This window comes from Lolium rigidum, chromosome 7 (assembly GCF_022539505.1).
Source record: "Lolium rigidum isolate FL_2022 chromosome 7, APGP_CSIRO_Lrig_0.1, whole genome shotgun sequence".
Lineage (NCBI taxonomy): Eukaryota > Viridiplantae > Streptophyta > Magnoliopsida > Poales > Poaceae > Lolium > Lolium rigidum.
The window spans coordinates 239,908,598-239,935,821 of NC_061514.1; positions in this window are offsets into that span (position 1 = coordinate 239,908,598).

Sequence of the window (27,224 nt, forward strand, 5' to 3'; positions counted from 1 at the left end):
GGTGTTTGTTGTTGTCAACGAATGGTAGTGGGCACTCTAACCCCCTCGGCAAACAGACTTTCAAAGAGCGGCTCCCATGAAGGACATTATCTCTACCAGCAAGGTAGATCATCCCTCTTCTCTTTTGTTTACACATGTACTTCAGTTTTTATTTATGGTTGACACTCCTCCCAACCTTTTGCTTACACAAGCCATGGCTAACCGAATCCTCGGGTGACTTCCAACATTCGCATACCATGAAGGAGTGTCTATTTGCAAAATTAAGTTGCTTACTGATGAATCAGAGCAAAACATGTGAAGAGAATTATTAATGAAGGTTAATTAATTGGGGCTGGGAACCCCGTTGCCGGCTCTTTTTGCAAAATTATTGGATAAGCGGATGAAGCCACTAGTCCATTGGTGAAAGCTGCCCAACAAGATTGAAAGATAAAACACCACATATTTCCTCATGAGCTATAAAACATTGACACAAATAAGGTGATAACTTTGGAATTGTTTAAAGGTAGCACATGAAGTATTTACTTGGAATGGCAGAAAATACCACATAGTAGGTAGGTATGGTGGACACAAATGGCATAGGTTTTGGCTCAAGGTTTTGGGTGCACGAGAAGCATTTCATCCCAGTACAAGGCTTTGGCTAGCAAGGTTGTTTGAAGCAAACACAAGTATGAACCGGTACAGCAAAACTTACATAAGAACATATTGCAAGCATTATAAAACTCTACACTGTCTTCCTTGTTGCTCAAACACTTCTACCAGAAAATATCTAGACCTTAGAGAGACCAATCATGCAAACCAATTTCAACAATCTCTACAGTAGTTCTCCACTAATAGGTTCAAACTACATGATGCAAGAGCTTAATAATGATCTACTTGAGAGCTCAAAACAATTGCCAGGTATCAAATTATTCAAGACAATATGACGCATTTTCTGTTTCCAACCAAATATCAATAAGTGCAATAGCTACCAACTTTTGTCATTGAACATTAAAAGTAAAACGAAGAACACGAGTGTTCATATGAAAAAGCGGAGCGTGTCTCTCTCCCAAACAAGGATTGCTAGGATCCGCATTTATTCAAACATAAACAAAAATAAAAACACACAGACGCTCCAAGTAAAGCACATAAGATGTGATCGAATAAAAATATAGTTTCAATAGAAGAAACCTGATAAGTTGATGAAGAAGGGGATGCCTTAGGCATCCCCAAGCTTAGACGCTTGAGTCTTCTTGAAATATGCAGGGATGAACCACGGGGGCATCCCCAAGCTTAGACTTTTCACTCTTCTTGATCATATATCATCCTCCTCTCTTGACCCTTGAAAACTTCCTTCACACCAAACTTCTCATAAACTTCATTAGAGGGGTTAGTACTCAAAAAACTTTAATCCACCTTGGCCCTGTAGTGACACATTGCAATAACTCAATAAAACATTAGCTACAGCTCTCCACGTCTAGAAAGCTTCACTTAAAGTCCACAAGAGACAATGCAAAAAACAGAGACAGAATCTGTCAAAACAGAACAGCCGATAAACACGAATTTTTAAGAGGTACTTCCGTTGCTCAAATCAGAAAACTCAAAACTAATGAAAGTTGCGTACATATCTGAGGATCACTCACGTAAATTGGCAGATTTTTCTGAGTTACCTACAGAGAATCATACCCAGATTCGTGAAAGCAAGAAATCTGTTTCTGCGCAGAAATCCAAATCTAGCATTACGCTTCTATTAGAGACTTCACTTGGCACAACATTGCAATAAAATAAAGATAAGGAGAGGTTTCTACAGTAGTAACAACTTCCAAAACACAACAAAACAGTAGCGAAATAAAGACATGGGTTATCTCCCAAGAAGTGCTTTCTTTATAGCCATTAAGATGGGCTCAGCAGTTTTAATGATGCACTCGCAAGAAATAAGAGTTGAAGCAAAATAGAGCATCAAAAAGCAAATTCAAAACACATTTAAGTCTAACCCACTTCCTATGCATAGGAATCTTGTACACAAATAAATTCATGAAGAACAAAGTGACAAGCATAAGAAGGTAAAACAAGCGTAACTTCAAAAGTTTCAGCATATAGAGAGGTGTTTTAGTACCATGCAAATTTCTACAACCATATTTTCCTCTCTCATAATAATTTTGTAGCTTCATGAACAAATTCAACAATATAACTATCACATAAAGCATGCTTTTCATGATCCATAAACACATAATTTTTATCAAGCTCAAAAATAATAGGATTAAAACTTTCAAACCCACTTTTCTTTACTATTAAATACGAAAATGACTGTGGTAAGTCGCCCAGATGGGCCGAGGAGGCCCAACGTCCGTCGCTCGATCGGATCTTGCAACGCGATCCCGCAGTCTAGGTTCAATCCCCCAGTCTAGGTTCCTGGTCCGCACGCGTGCAGGAGAAGCTCACGACAAGGGCTGCACGGCCCGAGACCGGCAGGTGCGGTGACATGACCCAACACGAAGGAAATCTGCACCAGCATCCAGCCCAAGTGCGTCGAGACCGAAAGCCACGGAGGCAGAGAGTTAGCCTGCACGACGGCGCCCAGCGCGAAGAGGTGCGGGACGGCCATGTGCTGGAGCGAGAAGAGGAATCGAAAGGGAATTTGGATGGTTGCCTCATGCGTACAGATGCTCCTGGCCTTGGGTTAAAGAAAATGATATAGAAGTAAGGTCGACGCAAAGCACCATACATCTATGGTCAAGGCTGCTTATACGCTGAATCGCCGCCGCTGCTAGGCTGATCCTGACCTCTAGCCAACACGCGCATCCGAGATGTCATTAAGCTACCTCGATGAGTCCCTACAGCTAGCCGTCATGACCAGATGATACGTCCAAAACGTATCTACTTTCCCGAACTCTTTTGCTATTGTTTTGCCTCTAATTTGTGTATTTTGGATGCAACTAACACGGACTAACGCTGTTTTCAGCAGAACTGTTCTGGTGTCTCGTTTTTGTGCAGAAATCCAACTTTCGGGAAAAACCTCGGGATTTTGACGAAAGGGCCTATTTTCCCGGAATAATGACGGAGCCAGAAGGGCAATTGAAGTGGAGGCCCGAGGGCCCCACACTACATGGCGGCGCGGCCCAGGGGGGGCCCGCGCGGCCATGTAGTGTGGCCCCCTCGGTCGGCCTCCGACGCCCCCTTCGGACTACTTATTCGCCTCGACCTAAAAACGCACGGAGAGAAGTCGAAGTCGCCAGAAACCCTCCAGAACGCCGCCACATCGCGAAACTCCGTCGCGGGAGCCGAAGTCTCCGTTACGGCACTCCGCGGGACGGGGAATTGGAGGAGATCATCACCGCCATCACCGCCAACGCCTCTACATCAACCAGCCATGTTTCCCCCATCCATGTGTGAGTAATTCCCCCGCTGTAGGCCGAAGGGGATGGTAGGGATTGGATGAGATTGGTCATGTAATAGCATAAGATTGTTAAGGCATAGTGCCTAGTGTCCGTAGATGGTACTTTTATGATATTGTTGCAACTTGTTATGCTTAATGCTTGTCACTAGGGCCCGAGTGCCATGATCTCAGATCTGAACATGTTATTGATTCATGAAGATATTCGTTGTTTATGATCTTACCTGCAAGTTGTATACACATGTCGCTGTCCGGAACCAATGGCCCCGAAGTGACAAGAATCGGGACAACCGGAGGGGATGGCGGTGATGTGAGGATCACATGTGTTCACGGAGTGTTAATGCTTTGCTCCGGTACTCTATTAAAAGGAGTACCTTAATATCCAGATAGTTTCCCTTGAGGCCCGGCTGCCACCGGCTGGTAGGACAAAAGATGTTGTGCAAGTTTCTCATTGCGAGCACGTACGACTATAATTGGAACACATGCCTATTGATTGATTAGTACTTGGATACCGTTTTATTATTATCCGCAAATGCCCTGCTATGATTGTTACATGAGTTTCTCTCATCCATGCAACGCCCGTCATCCGTCCCCGTGCCTACGGTATTTTAATCCTGCTTGTTTACTAAAATCACTATTGCTGTCTTTGTTACTCTGCTACTCGTTATTTCACTACTCCTACTGCTATAAAACTGTTACTATCGATAAACTCTTGCGAGCAAGTCTGTTTCCAGTGCAGCTGAATTGACAACTCCGCTGTTAAGGCTTTCAAGTATTCTTTGTCTCCCCTTGTGTCGAATCAATAAATTGGGTAATACTTCCCTCGAAGACTGTTGCGATCCCCTATACTTGTGGGTCATCAAGACTATTTTATGGCGCCGTTGCCGGGGAGCATAGCTTTATTTGGAAGTTCACTTGGATTAATATTGTTTGCTGCAAATTCTCCATCATGGGTAAACCTCGCGATACTAAGGTCGCCATATTACCATCCACTACAAGAAAAGGTACAACTCTGAGTACCTCTGCTGCTTTTGATTCACCATCTGTGATTGATAAACTTGTTTCACCGCCATATGCTTCAAATGCTGGTACTTCTGCTGAATCTGAAAACTCTCATAATACTGATAATATGTCTGCTATGCTTGATGATAGTGGTTCATTGGGAACTTTTCTAGATGCTAAAATTGCTAGGTCTAGACAAATTGAAAATGCTGAAACTCCTGATGTTACTACACTCGTTAATTCACCCGAACTTGAATACTCTAGTGATGATCTTGATGAAGATTATGTGGAACTTGATGATGATTTTATTGAAAAATGCCATGCTACTACTGATGCAAGAAAAATTAAAAAGTTGCTTGCGAGAACATACTCGTTAGATATAAAGCTGTCTCCCGATCCTAAATTTGCCACATCTCCTATAAACATTAGGGATAAAGATTATGATTTTTCTCTTGATCTATCTCATATAGCTATTGTTGAGAAAACACCTTTTTGTGGTACTCGAAAAAGAAAGTGCTTGTTGAACACATGACTGAGTTATCTACTTTGAGTAGCTTGTTTTCCGATGATGTTAAGAAGCGTACTTACTTTGTTGCTAAAATCTTTCCATTCTCATTAAAGGATGACGCTAAAACTTGGTATAATAGTTTGCCACCTAGTTCTATTAAAAGTCCAAAAGAATTGCTTGCTGTTTTCTTTCGGAAATACTTTCTCGCTAGTGCTCAACATGTCGCTTTGCAGAGAGTTTATAATTTTGATCAGGGAGATGAAGAGAAATTGCTTGAGGCTTGGGCGAGATTTTGCTCTCTTATTAGAGCTCTGCCTGACCATGATTTAGAAAAGCATGATTTACTTGATATATTTTATAGTGGACTAACCATTGAGTCTAGGGCATACCTGGATAGTTGTGCTTGGTTGTGTTTTCGGAAAAGAACTCCGGACGACGCTGAAGAATTATTGGCTAAAATAGGCCGGAATTATGATGATTGGAATACGCCTGAACCAACTCCAACGCCAATAGTGAAGAAGAGGGGTTTAATTAAATTGAATGATGAAGATATGAGGGAAGCCAAGAAGTCTCTCAAGGAGAAAGGTATTAAATCTGAAGATGTGAAGAATCTACCTCCAATAGAAGATATATGTGAGATAATTCCCCCTTCATCCATGATTGAGGTAAATTCCCTTCAACGCTTTACTAGGGAAGATATTCCGTATTCAAAACCTCCTGCGCAATGCTTAGATGAGTTTGATAATTATATTGTTAAGCAAGAAAATTTTAATATGAGAGTAGAGAATCATCTAATGGAAAATTCTCAAGCTATTAGTCAATTGCATGATATTGTGGAGAGAACCTCCAATGATGTTAAGATGCTTGTTAAACATTTTCATATGATTCAAACTCAAATTGATCAACTCACTAAAGTGCAAAATGACTTGTTAGGAAATAATGCTAAAGAAAAACAAGCTTATGAAGTAACAACTAGAGGTGGTGTCTCTACCCAGGATCCTCTATATCCTGAAGGGCATCCCAAAAGAATTGAACAAGATTCTCAACGCATTGAACCTAGAGCTCATTCTGAGAAAAAGAAGAAGAAACATAAAAATGTTGTAGAATCCTCTGAACCTGTTAATGATCCTAATAGTATTTCTATTTCTGATGCTGAAACTGAAAGTGGCAATGAACATGATAATAGTGAAGATAATGATAAGAATGATACTCCTGATAAAGAAGAGGTTGAAAAAGAACCTGAAAAGCATGCTAAAAATAAAAAGTATACTAAAGAAGATTTTATTGCTGAGAAACATGGTAATGAAAGAGAACCTTGGGTGCAAAAGCCAATGCCTTTTCCTGCTAAGAAATTAAAATCAAAGGAAGAGGAACACTATAATAAATTCTGTGATTGGATGAAACCTTTATTCTTGCAAATCCCTTTGACTGATGCTATCAAATTGCCTCCTTATTCAAAGTATATGAAAGACATTGTTACTAACAAAAGGAAAATCCCCAATGAGGAAATTTCCACTATGCTTGATAATTACTCTTTCAATGGCAAAGTTCCAAAGAAGTTGGGCGACCCAGGTATACCTACTATTCCTTGTTCTATTAAGAATAATTATGTTAAAACTGCTCTATGTGACTTGGGAGCCGGTGTTAGTGTTATGCCTTTTTCTCTATACAAGAGACTTTACTTAGATAAGTTGATACCTACTGATATATCTTTGCAAATGGCTGATAAATCTACTGCTATTCCTGTTGGTATATGTGAGGATGTTCCTGTTCAAGTTACTAATAAGCTGCTTGATATTAACTGATTTTGTTGTGTTGGAAATGCTCGAAGATGATAATATGTCTATTATTCTTGGGAGACCTTTTCTTAACACCGCAGGGGCTGTTATTGATTGCAATAAAGGAAAGGTTACTTTCAATGTTGATGATAAGGAACACACCGTCTATTTCCCCAAGAGGATTGAAAAAGCGTGCGGAGTTAATACTATTTCTCATATGAGAACTATCAAAGTGGGAACCATCGATTGTCCTATATATGAGCCTAAAGAAGAATATCAAACTCTTGTGATTGGATCCATATCAATACAATTCAAGGTAACATAATTGATTTGAGGTTTATTTCTTCATATGCTATATAAAATTTATTTGGTGGCAAGACTTGATCAACCTTGTTAACAAATACCTTTTATATGCATAGAGGAGGTAAACAACATCTCTTTCTTTCTCCACTTGCTTTAGTTGCTGTAGCACTTTTAATTTGCAAAGCTTCTTAGTTGATTAGAGATTTCAAAAAAATTCCTGGCCAGTAATAATAAACTTAATACCCAGAAAATGTGCATTTTTCAAAGTTTTCAAAAATTCGCGAAAATTACACCGTTGGTCCTATTTTTCGACGAGGCACCTGGGAGCACCAGAGGATGACCTGTGGGGCACCAGAGGGCGCCAAACCACAGACCGGCGCGGCCAAGGAGGTGGCCGCGCCACCATGTGGTGTGGGCCCCTCCTTGCCCCACTTTGCCATCTCTTCCTCCCAGCACCTTCTCTCTCCCGAAAAAACTCGAACACATTTCCTCTCACTCGCGTTTTTGCTCAAGAACTCCAGATTTCTCGATCTCTTTGCTCAGCTCAGATTTCCTGCTGAAATTTGGCACATTTGCTCCTTGGTATGTGACTCCTCCACCCATCCAAGTAGAATTTTGTTTGGTTGAGTATATCTTGAATATTTTGCTGCTGTAGGTAACATGTTTAGTGAGCTTGCATGCTTGTTCTAATTGGTAGAAATTAGTTTTGATGCATGATTAGTACTCTAGCAAGTTCCTATGGTAGTTTCCCTCAATTATATGTCACCAAATCAAGTTTTATATTGATTGTTGAAAATTTCAGAAAATGAAGAAGTTCAAATTTGGAGAATTGTTCAAGAAGGGAACAACCAGCACCGGGAGGCCTTCTAGGTCCTCCACCCAAATTAGGCGGTCGTACAACGAGGACATCCTCGCGCCTAGCTTCGCGCCCGAAGAGGACAACGGGCCTCCTAATGCTTCTACTTTTCCATGCTATGATTTTCTAAGGAATGCAGGAATATTGGAGGATTTCTTAACCCTTGTCAACAGGGCAGGGTTAACTACCTATATGGGAGATGAAAGAGAGCAGTACTATATGCTCACAAAAATTTTCGTCGAGAGTTTCCAGTTCAACAACAAACAATATGAGCCAACGGTTGCATTCAGGATTTATGGTAATCCTGTTACTATGCAGTTGAAGGATTTTTGTCTTGCTTTGGATATTGTCCCTGCAGGTACAGCAAGTAGGATTGATGACAACCCTCGGGACTTGTTGGAGCTCTATCGAGGGATTACCGATGATGATTGTCGCACCATTCAGCGGGGCAAGATAAGGAACATTCAACTCCCCGCCATTAAGTATTTTGCATACTACATTGCTACTAGCATTCTTGGTAGGGAGAACACTAGTAATATCTCTAGCTACCATCTTGCTTTCCTGAATATTGCACTTACTGGTCAAACATCCTATCACCTTGGTGCTCTTATTGCTCGCCGCTCTGTCTACCAGGGGGCCTATTTTTGGAGGAACTATTGCCTTGCGTGTTTTGACATATCTAAATCTTCCTATTGATCCTAATGATGTGCCATTGGCCCCTAGGAGACTTGATATTGTTGCTATGAAGAGTCATCATTTTGTTACAACCGACTCTACTTTAGATAATATGGTATATAGAATGTTGTTTTCTGACGGGGAGGAGAAGGAAATCCCTCTTCCCCAACCAGGTTTGCTCGGTATTGACAGGCAATCATGGTCGTGCACTAAGGAGGAGGTGGATGAACATATGAAGATACAAGAGTTCCACCAGCAACATGACTCCGAGGACGTCGGGACCTCCTACGACCACACCGTCACATATCCGGGTGCTTCTTCTAGCACATACCCGGAATACGACCCATCTTCATATTATGGAGATACTACTTCATGGGATCGATGGGATTGAACTCCACTTAGGCCAAAAGCCTAAGCTTGGGGGGAGGTATACCGGCATCACTCATTCTTTGCATATTATGATTGCTGGATACTTGTATATACTTGTTTAGTCTCTTTGAGTGGTTGTCTAATGAGAGGAAGATGATATTTTGGGAAGTGCTGCCTGAAAACAGATTCTGGGCTGTTACCGTAAAAATTCGTGCGCCCAGCCAGAACAGTATTTTGAGTTGCAAATTTTTGTGCATGTTCCCCAGGTTGTTATCTAACTTTCATTAGTTGAACACTTTTCGAACTGAGCAACGTAAGATTTTTGTAAAAATCGATTTCTGTACTGCTGTCATGTTTTGGCAGATTTCTGCCATCTCGCTTTTCTGTGTTTCTTTTAGTTTGCTATTTCTTGTTTTCACTTTGTTTATTTCCAAAACACAAAAAGACCAAAAATATTTCTGTTGTTTCTCTTCATCATTTGTTTATCTTGGTTTTTGCATTTGTTTCGCTTTATTTGCTATTGCTAGTTTGCTATAAGAAAACCCAAAAAGATTTTGCTTTGTTTGCTTGTTTCCTTTTGTTCTTGTTCTCAAATTCGAAAACACCAAAAATATTTGCTGTTCTTCTTTGGTTTGTAAAGTTCATCATGAGTTCAATGGTCTTCGGTGGCTGGAGCGTGGTTTTCATTTCATATTATCCAAGCTACACAAGTGAAAAGGCAATAATGACGATCTACGACAATCCGATTGTGGTGAGAGGCTGGTATGAACTCTATTTGTTTTCATTTTTGTACATATACTCATCCATGTGAGCATGCTTAGTTGGTTCATGTGAGGTATATGTTATTTGAGAAAGTCTAGTAGTTCATGATCTCTCATGATTAGCTCCAATTTATTAATATGAGTAGCATGTCATGGATGTTTGCTTGCATTGTTTTATTCGTAAGTAAGTATGGCATTGTGGTATCCTCCTCTGAATAATTCATTTATATCGACTTGGCACATGCTCACGCATGCATATGACTGAACAAGAGTCAATTAAGCCTCAATGATTTACATTGCTTCAGAGTTCTTGTATCACTTTTATACCTCGGTTAATTTATTTTGCCGCAAGCATGATTATGACGATTACTTGCTCTCTTGATTTGTCGCTCCCTAGTCTTTTGCTAGCCTTCACTTGTACTGAGCGGGAACGCTGCTCGTGCTTCCAAACACATGAAAACCAAGTTATTCCGAGTGTCCACCATAAATACCTATTCATGGCATTTCAAACCATTCCAAGTAAATTCTCATGCGCTACCTTTAAAACCTTCAAAATGCTTCTTAATTTGTGTTAATGTTTCATAGCTCATGAGGAAGTATGTGGTGTCTAGCTTTCAACCTTGTCATTTACTTTTGACGGACTCTCATATGGAATAGTGGCACATCCGCTTATCCAATAATTTTGCAAAAAGAGCTGGCAATGGGATTCCCAGTCCCGAATTAATTAACATAAATAGACACTCCTCCATGGTTTGTGATTGTTGGACGGCACCCGAAGGATTCGGATTAGCCATGGCTTGTGTAAGCAAAGGTTGGGGGGAGTGTCATCATCATAATAAAACTAAAATAAAAAGGCACTCCTTCATGGTATGTGATTGTTGGCAGGCACCCGAGGATTCGGTTAGCCATGGTTTGTGTAAGAAAGGTTGGAAGGAGTGCCACATAAAAATGCAAATAATTCATGGGAGCCGCTCTTGAAAGTCCGGTTGGCGAGGTAGTTGGTGAACCCATTACCATTCGTTGACAACAACAAACACCTCTCAAAATAATTTTACTCCTGCTTTACAAATGAAAAGCTCTAGCGCATGTTAATCCCTGCTTCCCTCTGCGAAGGGACAATCTTTTACTTTTATGTTGTGTCTCCATCCTTTCTTTGAGCACTTTCTTGAGAGCACAACTGTCATTCTTAGTATAATATGCTTGTCTCAAAATATGATTGATTGTGGTATAACTTTGATGCTTTTATCTTTGACAATCACTACTTCTAGTCTTTCTATGAACTTCAAAGGTGCCCGGGCATTTATGTTTTGCCGATCAAATACAGGCAAGCGAGATACCACTTTATCATACTCTCTTATGAACATTGCAACCCTGCTTATATACATGATTCATGATGCTTATTATTAATTGTTGGTACCTCTTCATGATTGACATAGCTGTTGGATGATCTTATTTGCATGTATCTTATTATGAACTGCTTAAGTATTAGCCATATCATGAGAATATATACATCATATGAACAAATGTGTTCGTGAAAGTTCTTTTATCGCTCGGTTGTTAACTGAATTGCTTGAGGACAAGCAATAAGCTAAGCTTGGGGGAGTTGATACGTCCAAAACGTATCTACTTTCCCGAACACTTTTGCTATTGTTTTGCCTCTAATTTGTGTATTTTGGATGCAACTAACACGGACTAACGCTGTTTTCAGCGAAGCTGTTCCGGTGTCTCGTTTTTGTGCAGAAATCCAACTTTCGGGAAAAACCTCGGGATTTTGACGAAAGGGCCTATTTTCCCGGAATAATGACGGAGCCGGAAGGGCAATTGAAGTGGAGGCCCGAGGGCCCCACACTACATGGCGGCGCGGCCCGGGGGGGCCCGCGCGGCCATGTAGTGTGGCCCCTCGGTCGGCCTCCGACGCCCCCTTCGGACTACTTATTCGCCTCGACCTAAAAACGCACGGAGAGAAGTCGAAGTCGCCGGAAACCCTCCGAACGCCGCAACATCGCGAAACTCCGTCGCGGGAGCCGAAGTCTCCGTTACGGCACTCCGCCGGGACGGGGAATTGGAGGAGATCATCACCGCCATCACCGCCAACGCCTCTACATCAACCAGCCATGTTTCCCCCATCCATGTGTGAGTAATTCCCCCGCTGTAGGCCGAAGGGGATGGTAGGGATTGGATGAGATTGGTCATGTAATAGCATAAGATTGTTAAGGCATAGTGCCTAGTGTCCAGTAGATGGTACTTTTATGATATTGTTGCAACTTGTTATGCTTAATGCTTGTCACTAGGGCCCGAGTGCCATGATCTCAGATCTGAACATGTTATTGATTCATGAAGATATTCGTTGTTTATGATCTTACCAGCAAGTTGTATACACATGTCGCTGTCCGGAACCAATGGCCCCGAAGTGACAAGAATCGGGACAACCGGAGGGGATGGCGGTGATGTGAGGATCACATGTGTTCACGGAGTGTTAATGCTTTGCTCCGGTACTCTATTAAAAGGAGTACCTTAATATGCAGTAGTTTCCCTTGAGGCCCGGCTGCCACCGGCTGGTAGGACAAAAGATGTTGTGCAAGTTTCTCATTGCGAGCACGTACGACTATAATTGGAACACATCCCTATTGATTGATTAGTACTTGGATACCGTTTTATTATTATCTGCACATGCCCTGCTATGATTGTTACATGAGTTTCTCTCATCCATGCAACGCCCGTCATCCGTCCCCGTGCCTACAGTATTTTAATCCTGCTTGTTTACTAAAATCACTACTGCTGTCTTTGTTACTCTGCTACTGTTATTTCACTACTGCTACCGCTATAAAGCTGTTACTACTGATAAACTCTTGCGAGCAAGTCTGTTTCCAGGTGCAGCTGAATTGACAACTCCGCTGTTAAGGCTTTCAAGTATTCTTTGTCTCCCCTTGTGTCGAATCAATAAATTGGGTAATACTTCCCTCGAAGACTGTTGCGATCCCCTATACTTGTGGGTCATCACCAGCTCCAGCACTGAATCTCCTCGATCGCCGAAGCAACGAGCACGCACGCCGCTGGAGATGGCCTACTCCCCGCCGTTCACCTGCTGCCACCACAGTCTCCACGTCTCCCCTATTCAACGACCATCGGCGGGCCACGCCGCCAAAACCTACACTGCTCGGATCGGATATCGACCAGCTGGACGTGTACACCCGCCTTGTGGAGCTCGATGGAGGTGAGGGGAGGCAAGGGATTGGAGGTGGGTCTCCTGGGAGAGGTAGATGGGATTTCGTGGTCTCGTGCTACCGCTGCTCTCAATGTACTTTCCTGATGATTTAGGTTCTTCCTCTCCGGGCAAGCAAGGTTCAGTCTAAGGAGTGGCCGCCGTTTTATTTTGGTGAAAAGAAGAGACCGTTTAGGCTAAATGAACATTTGTTTTGTCCATGCTCATCATCTAGGGAAAATGTTGTTCAATGGAAACAATTTTGCATGTTCTCAAGAAGGTCCTGAATTTTGCTCTCTGTGTGCAAAACAGAGGCTCATTTTCCCCCTTTCATAAATTCTTAGTACTGTGCCGATACTGATTTTGGAAATGCTATCCAAAACTATCTGTTATGCGGCTCCTTTCCTCAATCATCAGTAACATCTGGCATCGTGCGCCCCTTGCTGTTGTGGATCACTTCCCAAATTTATCACCTTCAGTAACTTTGTTATTTCGTCTGGCCACAAATTGAAAATTTATTCCAAGGCTGAAATGGGTTTAGCAATTTGCAGAAAAGTCACATAGAGGAGGTTTTATTTGCTTAGTTGGGAGATAAGTGATGGAAATATGTAATCACATATCACTTGCTATATTGCAAAAAATTTCAAAAACTCACTGTGTATCCAGGAAACAAAATGATTGTTTGATTAATATATTTCCTACCGATGCTACAAAAAAAGAGAAAAGCGTTGAAGGTCTTTTGATCCAACTGAATTTTCTGATCAATGTTGCGCATGTATATCTTTATTTTATTCTGTAGCAATAACACATTCGTGGGCTATGGGAACGACGAGCAACATATTGTTGTAGTAAGGTGACTACATAACAGAGGCTCTGTTAGTAAAGTTGGGTGAATAGGAAACAAAATCACGATGTAGAAAGAATATTGAGAGCCCGTAGCGAAGCACGGGTATTCAACTAGTATCAGTAATATAACAAGATGATTGATCAATCTCAAAAGATATGGGACTCATAGATAAAGTCAAGAACTCTCCAATCCCATTTTCATTAGTAGTACAATTAATATTATCAAGTAACATAGGACCATCATCTAGAGATTTATCATAAACATTTGCCAAGCAAAACTCTTTAGTACCATGCATTTCGACATCAGGCACAAACAAAGCATTATCATAAGATTTATCTAAGTAGCATGGATTATCATAGATAACAGTAGCATAATTATTCTCCCAAGTTTTACTCATAGAGAATATTTCAAGAGAATCCACAGGAACATAACATTCATCCTCCTTCGGTAAGCATGGAGGACAATCAAATAGTGTAAGAGATAAAGAGTTACTCTCATTAGAAGGTTGGCATGGGTAGCTAATCCATTCTTCCTACTTTTGTTCATCACTCTCCTCTTCTTTTTCATCCAATGAGCTTTCAGGTTCATCAATTTCCTCCTCTTTTTCATCCAATGAGCTTTCAGGTTCATCAATTTCTTCTTCCACTGGTTCCTGCAAATTGTGAGTGCATACTTGTGCATTAATGAGTCTCTCTTTATAATCAATGATATAAGGATTATCACTGTAGCTTTCTATGCAAAAATTAAGGATAGAAGAGACATAATCTTTAAGGTCCTTACAAACAACACAAGTTTCATAATTTTTAGCAATGAAGGATTCGATCTCGAAGCTCCCATAAACAAAACAAATTGTTCTACTTCTTCGAACCCAAAATGAATATAGCTATTCCAATTATAGTTCTTAATTAAAACTTCCTCACTAAAGCCACATTGAAATTTAAGATGTTTAGTATCCTGTTGAGAGCAACAGTTTATATCATGGCGTTTAAGCAAGATTTTAGCAATTGTATTTAGTTTTTCTATCACAGCACTCATAACTTTTCCCGTTCTTGATTCTCTATAATTATTATATAATTCAATAAGCTCCAAATAGGTTGTAGGTTCTCCAATAATAGTAGTTTTTAATTTTTCGGTTTTTCAAATTTTTATGGATTTTCGGGTATATAGGGAAAATAAAACAAGACAAAAACAAACTAGGCAAAAGTAAACTAAGCAAAATAATAATAGACAGAAATAAACTAAGCACAAATGAACTAGACAAAAGTAAACTAAGCAAAACAAAATAAAATAAAACAAAAAACAGAGAGAGAGGTAGAGTGTACTCCCCAGGTGAACTTATGAGTAGAGCTATGCCTCCCCGGCAACGGCGCCAGAAAATAGTCTTGATAACCCACAAGTATAGGGGATCGCAACAGTCTTCGAGGGAAGTAAAACCCAAATTTATTGATTCGACACAAGGGGAGGTAAAGAATACTTATAAGCCTTAACAACTGAGTTGTCAATTCAGCTGCACCTGGAAAAGCACTAGTAACAGGGGTAATGTGAAAGTAGCAGTAATATGAGAGCAGTAGTAATAGTAACACAGCAGCAGTAATAGTAACACAGAGGCAATGGCACCAGAAAATAGTTGATACTACTTCCAATGACATGTAGAACGAGATTATGATGATGAAAGATGGACCGGGGTTCCCAGCTATCTACACTAGTGGTAACTCTCCAATAACAAGTGTTGGGTGAACAAATTACAGTTGGGCAATTGATAGGATTGAAATAGCATTAAGACAGAACATCAAGATTATTAATCTTGTAGGCATGTGATGTCTACGTTCCCCCTCCTTTCCTGTAGACAGTGTTGGGCCTCCAAGAGCAGAGGTTTGTAGAACAGCAGCAAGTTTTCCCTTAAGTGGATCACCCAAGGTTTATCGAACTCAGGGAGGAAGAGGTCAAAGATATCCCTCTCATGCAACCCTGCAACCACAAAGCAAGAAGTCTCTTGTGTCCCCAACACACCAAATAGGTGCACTAGTTCGGCGAAGAGATAGTGAAATATAGGTGGTATGAATAAGTAGCAACGGTGCCAGAAAATAGCTTGCTGGCGTGTAGTTGATGGTGGTAGTATTGCAGCAGTAGTAACGCAGTAAAACAGTAAGCAAGTAGCGATAGCAGTATTTAGGAACAAGGCCTAGGGATTACACTTTCACTAGTGGACTCTCTCAACATTGATCACATAACAGAATAGATAAATGCATACTCTACACTTTTGTTGGATGATGAACACATTGCGTAGGATTACACGAACCCTCAATGCCGGAGTTAACAAGCTCCACAATAATGCTCATGTTTTAGTAACCTTTAGTGTAAGATAGATCAACGAGACTAAACCAAGTACTAGCATAGCATGCACACCGTAACCTTCATGCATATGTAGGAGGAATAGATCACATCAATATTATCATAGCAATAGTTAACTTCGCAATCTACAAGAGATCATGATCATAGCATAAACCAAGTACTAACACGGTGCACACACTGTCGTCTTTACACACGTGCGGGAGGAATAGAACTACTTTAATAACATCACTAGAGTAGCACATAGATGAATTGTGATACAAAACTCATATGAATCTCAATCATGTAAAGCAGCTCATGAGATTATTGTATTGAGGTACATGGGAGAGAGATGAACCACATAGCTACGGCGAAGCCCTCAGCCTCGGGGATGGATTACTCCCTCCTCATCATGGAGGCAGCGATGGCGGTGAAGATGGCGGTGAAGACGGCGGTGGAGACGGCTCGGGGGCAATTCCCCGTCCCGGCAGGGTGCCGGAACAGAGAGTTCTGTCCCCGAATTTGACTTTCGCGATGGCGGCGGCTCTGGATGGGTTTCCGTCTCGTGGTTCTTTCCATCGATGTTTTTAGGTCACGACGGCTTAAATAGGCGAAGAGTCGGAGTCGGAGGGGCCACGGGCTGCCCAAACCATAGGGGGGCGCGCCCCCCCCCTGGCCGCGCCGGGGTGTGGTTTGGTGGCCCTGTCCCCCTTCTCTGGCAGTTCTCGTGTGTTCTGGATGGTTCCGGGAAAAATAGGAATCTGGGTCTTGATTTCGTCCGATTCCGAGAATATTTCCTTACTAGGATTTCTGAAACCAAAAACAGCAGAAAACAGCAACTGGCCTTTCGGCATCTCGTCAATAGGTTAGTTCCGGAAAACGCATAAAAATGATATAAAGTGTGAACAAAACATGTTGGTATTGTCATAAAACAAGCATGGAACATCGGAAATTATAGATACGTTGGAGACGTATCAGCATGTTTTCCATATATAGTCATACGTTCTCGCAATGAGAAACTTGTACAACATCTTTTGTCCTACCGGCCGGTGGCGGCCGGGACTCTAGGGAATCTACTTGGAAATTAAGGTACTCATTTTAATAGAGCACCGGAGCAAAGCATTAACACTCCGTGAAAACATGTGATCCTCATACCTAAGCCTTCCCCTCCAGTTATCCCGATTCTTGTCACTCTGGGGCCTCGGGTTCCGGACATAGACATGTGCATACAACTTGTAGATACAATCTAAGCAATAAGTATAGAGCTTAACTCTAAGATCATGCCACTCGGGCCCTAGTGACAAGCATTAAACACAACAAGATTGCAGCAACAATAACTTCACAAACTTTATAGATAGACTAATCATAATGTAACAATCCATCGGATCCCGACAAACACAACACCGATTACATCAGATGAATCTCAATCATGTAAGGCAGCTCATGAGATCATTGTATTGAAGTACATGGGGGAGAGAATACCAACTAGCTACGGCTAGAACCCGTAGTCCATGGGGGAACTACTCACGGAGCATGATGAAGGCGGTGGCGTCGATGGAGATGGCTTCAGGGGCACTTCCCCGTCCCGGCAGGGTGCCGGAACGAGATTCTGTCCCCCGAGTTGGAGTTTCGCGATGGCGGCGGCGCCCACAGAGTTTACGAAACCAAAAACAGCGAGAAAACAGCAAGCGGCCTTTCGGCATCTCGTCAATAGGTTAGTTCCGGAAAACGCATAAAAATGATATAAAGTGTGAACAAAACATGTTGGTATTGTCATAAAACAAGCATGGAACATCGGAAATTATAGATACGTTGGAGACGTATCAGCATCCCCAAGCTTAGTTCCTACTCGTCCTCGAGTAGGTAAACGATAAAAGATAATTTCTGAGGTGACATGCTACCAACATAATCTTAATCATACTATTGTAAAGCATATGAGATGAATGCAGCGATTAAAAACAATGTAAATGCAATGAGTAAACAATTGAATCGATCGTATAGCAAAGACTCTTCATGAATAGTACTTTCAAGACAAGCATCAATAAGTCTTGCATAAGAGTTACTCATAAAGCAATAAATTCCTAGTAGAGACATTAAAGCAACACTATGGAAGATTAAGTTTCAGCGGTTGCTTTCAACTTGTAACATGTATGTCTCATGGATAGTTGTCAATGCAAAGCAATATAACAAATGCAATAAGCAAGTATGTAAGAATCAATGCATAGTTAACACAAGCGTTTGCTTCTTGAGGTAAAGAGAAATAGGTGAACTGACTCAACAATAAAAGTAAAAGAATGGTCCTTCAAAGAGGAAAGCATCGATTGCTATATTTGTGCTAGAGCTTTTATTTTGAAAATATGAAACAATTTTGTCAACGGTAGTAATAAAGCATATGCATCATGTAAATTATATCTTACAAGTTGCAAGCCTCATGCATAGTATACTAATAGTGCCCGCACCTTGTCCTAATTAGCTTGGACTACCGGATCTTTGCAATGCACATGTTTTAACCAAGTGTCACAATGGGGTACCTCCATGCCGCTCTGTACAAGGTCTAAGGAGAAAGCTCGCATTTTGGATTTCTCGCTTTTGATTATTCTCAACTTAGACATCCATACCGGGACAACATGGACAACGAGATAATGGACTCCTCTTTAATGCATAAGCATGTGGCAACAATTATTATTCTCATATGAGATTGAGGATATGTGTCCAAAACTGAAACTTCCACCATGAATCATGGCTTTAGTTAGCGGCCCAAAGTTCTTCTCTAACAATATGCATGCTCCAACCATAAAGGTGGTAGATCTCTCTTACTTCGGACAAGACGGACATGCATAGCAACTCACATGATATTCAACAAGGAATAGTTGATGGCGTCCCCGAAACATGGTTATCGCACAACAAGCAACTTAATAAGAGATAAAGTGCATAAGTACATATTCAATACCACAATAGTTTTTAAGCTATTTGTCCCATGAGCTATATATTGCAAAGGTGAATGATGGAATTTTAAAGGTAGCACTCAAGCAATTTACTTTGGAATGGCGGATAAATACCATGTAGTAGGTAGGTATGGTGGACACAAATGGCATAGTGGTTGGCTCAAGATTTGGATGCATGAGAAGTATTCCCTCTCGATACAAGGTTTAGGCCAGCAAGGTTGTTTGAAGCAAACACAAGTACGAACTAGTACAGCAAAACTCACATAAAAGACATATTACAAGCATTATAAAACTATACATCGTCTTCCTTGTTGTTCAAACATCTTACTAGAAAATATCTAGACTCTAGAGAAACCACTCATGCAAACCAAATTTTAACAAGCTCTATGTATTTCTTCACTAATAGGTGCAAGGTATATGATGCAAGAGCTTAAATAAGAGCACAACAATTGCCAAGTATCAAGTTATTCAAGACATCATACCAATTACTACATGTAGCCTTTTCCAATTCCAACCATATAAAAATGAACGAAGCAGTTTTAACCTTCGCCATGAACACTAAAAGATAAAGCTAAGAACACATGTGTTCATATGAACCAGCGGAGCGTGTCTCTCTCCCACACAAGCATTTATTCAAACAAAAACAAAAACAAAAACAAAAGCACACAGACGCTCCAAGTAAAGTACATAAGATGTGGCCGAATAAAAATATAGTTTCAAGAGAAGGAACCGATAATTTGTCGATGAAGAAGGGGATGCCTTGGGCATCCCCAAGCTTAGACGCTTGAGTCTTCTTGAAATATGCAGGGATGAACCACCGGGGCATCCCCAAGCTTAGAGTTTTCACTCTTCTTGATCATAGTATATCATCCTCCTCTCTTGACCCTTGAAAACTTCCTCCACACCAAACTTTAAGCAAACTCATTAGAGGGTTAGTGCATAATCAAAAACTCACATGTTCAGAGGTGACACAATCATTCTTAACACTTCTGGTCATTGCTCAAAGCTACTGGAAGGTAATGAAACAAAGAAATCCACCCAACACAGCGAAAGAAGCAATGCGAAATAAAAGGCAGAATCTGTCAAAAACAGAACAGTCCGTAAAGACGAATTTTAAAATGGCACCAGACTTGCTCAAATGGAAAAACTCAAAACTAATGAAAGTTGCGTACATATCTGAGGATCACTCACGTAAATTGGCATAATTTTCTGAGTTACCTACAGAGAATTAGACCCAGATTCGTGACAGACAAGCAATGCTGTTTCTGCGCAGCAATCCAAATCTAGCATCAACTTTACCATAGAGACTTTACTTGGCACAAAAACATGATAAGGAGAGGTTGCTACAGTAGTAAACAACTTCCAAGACACAAATATAAAACAAAGTACTGTAGCAAAATAAACACATGGGTTATCTCCCAAGAAGTTCTTTCTTTATAGCCATTAAGATGGGCTTAGCAGTTTTAATGATGCATTTGCAAGAGATAGTATTTGAAGCAAAAGAGAGCTTCAAGAGGCAAATTCAAAACACATTTAAGTCTAACATGCTTCCTATGAAGAGGAATCTTGTACACAAATGAATTCATGAAGAACAAAGTGACAAGCATAAGAGGATAAAACACGAGTAACTTCAAGATTCTCAACATAAAGAGGGAAACTTAATATTATTGAAATGCATATAACCATATTTCCCTCTCTCATAATAACTTTCAGTAGCATCATTGATGAAATCCACAATATACCCATCACTTAAAACATTCTTATCATGGTTCATATGCATAGAAGTATCATTAAATTTGGCATAAGAAGAGTTATTCTCATTAATAGTAATTGGAGCAGGATTATTATCAAGAATTTGAACATGGTAAACAAGTTGCATATTAAGGGAATTGTTTTTGGTAACCCAATCATGACTATGACAAGTTTCATAAGGATAATTAGAACCTATATCATAGCATTCTTTGTAATGATCATCAGAGATCGGAGGCACAGTGTCATCATAAGAAATAGAATAGTTATCTTTCACAATCGGTTTATTTGTGTCCACACCATTATTGTTATTAGAAGGAGATGTATCAAGAACATAATGACCAGTAGCTAAAGGATTTTCAAACACCTCTTCCCCAAGCTTAGAGATTTCTATATCATTATGGGAGGAAGCATGGATAGTACTGACGCTTTGGCAATTATTATCATCATTTTCAGAATTAGTTTCCCAGAGATTTGAAATATCAAAAGTAGTGTGCTCATTCAAATCATGATCGCTAATGTATGTAAAGGGCATAGGAAGATCATCGTATTCAGATTCATTGTCACAATAATCATTAGGAGCAACATACTTACGGTTACCTAGCGTTATCTCATTCACGCGGGGATATGCTGTTACCTCTTTCTTTTTATTCCCCTTATTCTTCTTCTTCTTCTTCTTCTTCGTTCCCTTCTTCTTCTTCTCCTTCTCCTTTTTCTCGTTCCCTTCTTCAGGAGGGAGAGGCTTGAAGAGTGGCTTGTCCGCATAACCTGATTTACTTTCAGAAACAATAGAAGAAACTTGGGAGGATCCCTCCTTTTCATTAATTAGTTGAAAACACACAGCGGTCCTATCATATTTTGGCAAGGTGTCATCTTCTAAAATATTTTGTATGTAAGTATTTGTATGGCTATTATCAATGCAATAAGAAAAACACCCATGCAGGACATCATCAATATCAAGATCACTCATATGTAACAAGGAGATTTTTCTCGACAGTTCTTCACACCCCAAGAATAGAGTAAGTTCATCATGCTGATTAGGAGTAATTTCATCATCACAATACAAATTTGCAGCACTCATTGGGTTCAAATTATCATTGGAGGAGCATTGAAAATTAAAATGACCCACTTCATGGCAAACTTCACAAATAAAAGGATAGAGGGCACAAACTTTTTTACCAAGATCATCTAGAGCCCTAAACCACTTTCTAGTTTTTTCATTAGCATGATGGATACAATATTCATCTTTGTTTTGATTAATTCCACAAGGTCTATGTATTCCACAAAAATTAACATGCTTATAGGAAATAACATTCTTAGGAGTTTGAGCATGCTTATTACAATAATTAACAACAATTTCATTCTTCATGCAAGCCTCTTTAAAAGGTTCATGATACTTATCAAAATTCTTTTTAGGCAATTCAAAATGAGAAGCAAAGGCTTTATAAAGATTTGCAGCAACTTGAGAGTCAAGACCATAAGTAGCACTAATATTTCGAAATTTATCGGTAACCATAAAAGTTTCAATGCATTCATAATCATAATTTATACCTGACTCTATACCTTTGTCGTTCTCCCAATCTTCAGCGTTCTCCTTAATCCGATCAAGAAGGTCCCTTTTAAACTCTTCTTTGTTGCGCGTGAATGATCCAGAACAAGTAGCATCCAGCAAGGTCTTATCTTGAAAAAAAGTCTTGCATAGAAATTATCAATAATGATATTACCTGGAAGCTCATGATTGGGGCATTTGAGCATTAAAGACTTCAATCTCTCCCATGCTTGGGCAATACTCTCTCCATCATGAGGCCAGAAATTATATATTCGGTTTCGGTCTTTGTGAATTTCACTTGGAGGATAGAATTTAGAATAAAATAGATGCACAATATCCTTCCAATCAAGAGAATGCTCATCCTTCGGCAGTTTATGCCAATGCGCCGCTTTACCGGACAACGACATAGAGAATAATTTCTTCTTCACTTCATCCATAGAGATACTGCACACTTGAATAACCCGCATAATTCATGCAAAAACAAGTAAATGATCTCCAGGATGCACAGTTCCATCCCCTTCATAGCGGTTATCCATAACACGTTCAATAATTTTCATAGGTATTTTATATGGAGTACTTTCAGTAGGTGCATTTAAAATATCACAAGCATCATTAGAGTTATCGCATATGGGAGATAAAGTATTATCGAGCAAATTTTCTCACCTGAAGATGGGAAGCTAAAAAGATCACAAAAACTAGCTTCCCCGAGCTTAGACTTCTCCATAGCATTAGCAGTAATTGCATTCATACTAATAACATCGCTACTAGCATGCAAATGAGGTTCCATTGGTTTTTTAATGTTTGCACCAAACAATTCTAAATCAGGAAAAAGATTAAAAAGCTCACTAAATTTTTTGTTGTTTTCCATTATGCCTAACTAGTGAAAATAAAAACAAGAAACAAAAAGATGCAATTGCAGGATCTAAAGGAAATAGCTTCGAGCACAAACACAATGGCGCCAGAAAAGTACTGTTACCTGGAACCGGAGTATGAGTGCCTTTTTACCTTTCCTCCCCGGCAACGGCGCCAGAAAATAGCTTGATGTCTACGTTCCCCCTCCTTTCCTGTAGACAGTGTTGGGCCTCCAAGAGCAGAGGTTTGTAGAACAGCAGCAAGTTTTCCCTTAAGTGGATCACCCAAGGTTTATCGAACTCAGGGAGGAAGAGGTCAAAGATATCCCTCTCATGCAACCCTGCAACCACAAAGCAAGAAGTCTCTTGTGTCCCCAACACACCAAATAGGTGCACTAGTTCGGCGAAGAGATAGTGAAATACAGGTGGTATGAATAAGTAGCAACGGTGCCAGAAAATAGCTTGTCAGGCGTGTAGTTGATGGTGGTAGTATTGCAGCAGTAGTAACGCAGTAAAACGATAAGCAAGTAGCGATAGCAGTATTTAGGAACAAGGCCTAGGGATTACACTTTCACTAGTGGACTCTCTCAACATTGATCACATAACAGAATAGATAAATGCATACTCTACACTTTTGTTGGATGATGAACACATTGCGTAGGATTACACGAACCCTCAATGCCGGAGTTAACAAGCTCCACAATAATGCTCATGTTTTAGTAACCTTTAGTGTAAGATAGATCAACGAGACTAAACCAAGTACTAGCATAGCATGCACACCGTAACCTTCATGCATATGTAGGAGGAATAGATCACATCAATATTATCATAGCAATAGTTAACTTCGCAATCTACAAGAGATCATGATCATAGCATAAACCAAGTACTAACACGGTGCACACACTGTCGTCTTTACACACGTGCGGGAGGAATAGAACTACTTTAATAACATCACTAGAGTAGCACATAGATGAATTGTGATACAAAACTCATATGAATCTCAATCATGTAAAGCAGCTCATGAGATTATTGTATTGAGGTACATGGGAGAGAGATGAACCACATAGCTACGGCGAAGCCCTCAGCCTCGGGGATGGATTACTCCCTCCTCATCATGGAGGCAGCGATGGCGGTGAAGATGGCGGTGAAGACGGCGGTGGAGACGGCTCGGGGGCAATTCCCCGTCCCGGCAGGGTGCCGGAACAGAGAGTTCTGTCCCCCGAATTTGACTTTCGCGATGGCGGCGGCTCTGGATGGGTTTCCGTCTCGTGGTTCTTTCCATCGATGTTTTTAGGTCACGACGGCTTAAATAGGCGAAGAGTCGGAGTCGGAGGGGCCACGGGCTGCCCAAACCATAGGGGCGCCCCCCGGCCGCGCCGGGGTGTGGTTTGGTGGCCCTGTCCCCCTTCTCTGGCAGTTCTCGTGTGTTCTGGATGGTTTCGGGAAAAATAGGAATCTGGGTCTTGATTTCGTCCGATTCCGAGAATATTTCCTTACTAGGATTTCTGAAACCAAAAACAGCAGAAAACAGCAACTGGCCTTTCGGCATCTCGTCAATAGGTTAGTTCCGGAAAACGCATAAAAATGATATAAAGTGTGAACAAAACATGTTGGTATTGTCATAAAACAAGCATGGAACATCGGAAATTATAGATACGTTGGAGACGTATCAGCATGTTTTCCATATATAGTCATACGTTCTCGCAATGAGAAACTTGTACAACATCTTTTGTCCTACCAGCCGGTGGCAGCCGGGACTCTAGGGAATCTACTGGAAATTAAGGTACTCATTTTAATAGAGCACCGGAGCAAAGCATTAACACTCCGTGAAAACATGTGATCCTCATACCTAAGCCTTCCCCTCCAGTTATCCCAGTTGCTGTCACTCTGGGGCCTCGGGTTCCGGACATAGACATGTGCATACAACTTGTAGATACAATCTAAGCAATAAGTATAGAGCTTAACTCTAAGATCATGCCACTCGGGCCCTAGTGACAAGCATTAAACACAACAAGATTGCAGCAACAATAACTTCACAAACTTTATAGATAGACTAATCATAATGTAACAATCCATCGGATCCCGACAAACACAACACCGATTACATCAGATGAATCTCAATCATGTAAGGCAGCTCATGAGATCATTGTATTGAAGTACATGGGGAGAGAATACCAACTAGCTACAGCTAGAACCCGTAGTCCATGGGGGAACTACTCACGGAGCATGATGAAGGCGGTGGCGTCGATGGAGATGGCTTCCGGGGGCACTTCCCCGTCCCGGCAGGGTGCCGGAACAGAGATTCTGTCCCCCGAATTGGAGTTTCGCGATGGCGGCGGCGCCCCTGGAGTCTTTCTGGAGTTTCGTCAATTTGTATCGCGTTTTTAGGCCGAAAGGGGTCTTATAGGTGAAGAGGCGGCGCAGTAGGGGCACCAGGGCGCCCTCCCCATAGGCCGGCGGGGCCAGGGGCCTGCCCGCGCGGCCCTATGGTGTGGGGGCCCCAGGCCTCCCCTCTGACTCCCCTTCGGTGTCCTGGTCCGTCTCGGTGAATTACGATGTTTGGTCTTCGTTTCGTCGAATTCCGAGAATATTGCCCGAACAACCTTTCTGGAACCAAAAACAACAGAAAACAGCAACTGGCCCTTCGGCATCTCGTTAATAGGTTAGTTCTGCAAAATGCATAAAAACATTATAAAGTGCAAGCAAAACATGTAAGTATTGTAATAAAACAAGCATGGAACATCAGAAATTATAGGTACGTTGGAGACGTATCAGTATGTTATACCGGTAGCTTATTAACTTATGTTTGCCTAATGTCTTAGCATTTTGCTCATTGTTTTGTTTTTATCTTGCACTGCAAAGATTCCAGAATTGTTTTCGCATCCAATCCGATGCACACTTGGCTCTTTTGCTTTGGCTCTTCCTACCTTCTCTGGGCGTTTTGGCGTATGAGCACAAAGTTCTTTTACCAAGCAAGCACTTTCTTGAACTTAGAAATACCTCGAAATTTTCACAAAAAACTGGCGTAGCCGGGGTTAGTTAAATTTTTCCGGATTGTTCGTTCCTACTCTCTCTTTTCGGAGTTCACGTGCTTAATTCCTACCGGTTTATCTTGCTTGCCATGAAGCCGGGTTGCGGACAGCAGCAGAGTCGAAGACTCCGGTAGGTTTAGCACGTTACTAAACCGGAAAGAAAAAATGTTCAGCAAGCAACCGGTAAACTGAAAAAATAAACACATTGCATGCAATTTCAGTAGGGGTAGTCCCCGAGATTCATTCGAGGTCCCGACATCTTTTATTCATAGCAGATAAGGTACAAAAAGGAATTTCTTACACCCCAACTTCAAGAGTAGAAAGGACGCAACAGAGCTACGTTCCACGGACGTTTGGTTTCTTCTCCGGACCTGTCCGCCTTTCCTTTTTTCCACTCCTGTGCATCGATCAGGTAATAGGCATCATTGTGGAGAGCTTTGCTCACAATGAAGGGTCCTTCCCATGGGGATGAAAGCTTATGCCGGCCTTCAGTGCGCTGCACTAGGCGTAGCACAAGATCTCCTTCCCGGAACACCCTCGGGTTAACCTTCCGGCTATGATAGCGTCTGAGGTTTTGCTGGTAAATGGCTGTTCTTGCCAATGCCAATTCTCTTGCTTCTTCTAGCAAGTCCACATCATTTTCTCTGGCCTCTTTTACCTCTTGTTCGGTATAGAGCTGCACCCTTGGTGAGTCATGGAGAATGTCGGTTGGTATGACCGCTTCGCTCCATAAACCATAAAGAATGGAGTGTATCCGGTGGACCGGTTTGGAGTTGTTCTTATGCTCCAGCACTGATGGTAGCTCATCGAGCCAACACCCCGGTGACTTTTCCACCGCCTCGATGAGTCTTGGTTTGATACCGGAAAGTACCAATGCATTTGTTCTTTCCACCTGGCCATTTCCTTGTGGGTGTGCCACTGAGCACAAATCCAACCGGATGTTGTTATCCTCACAAAATCTTTTGAACTCACCTTGAGCAAAGTTTGTTCCATTGTCAGTGATAATGCTATCCGGGTAGCCATACCGCAAGATAACTTCTTTTAAGAACTTCACCGCTGTGCGCCCATCACACTTTGCGATAGGTTTTACCTCTAGCCA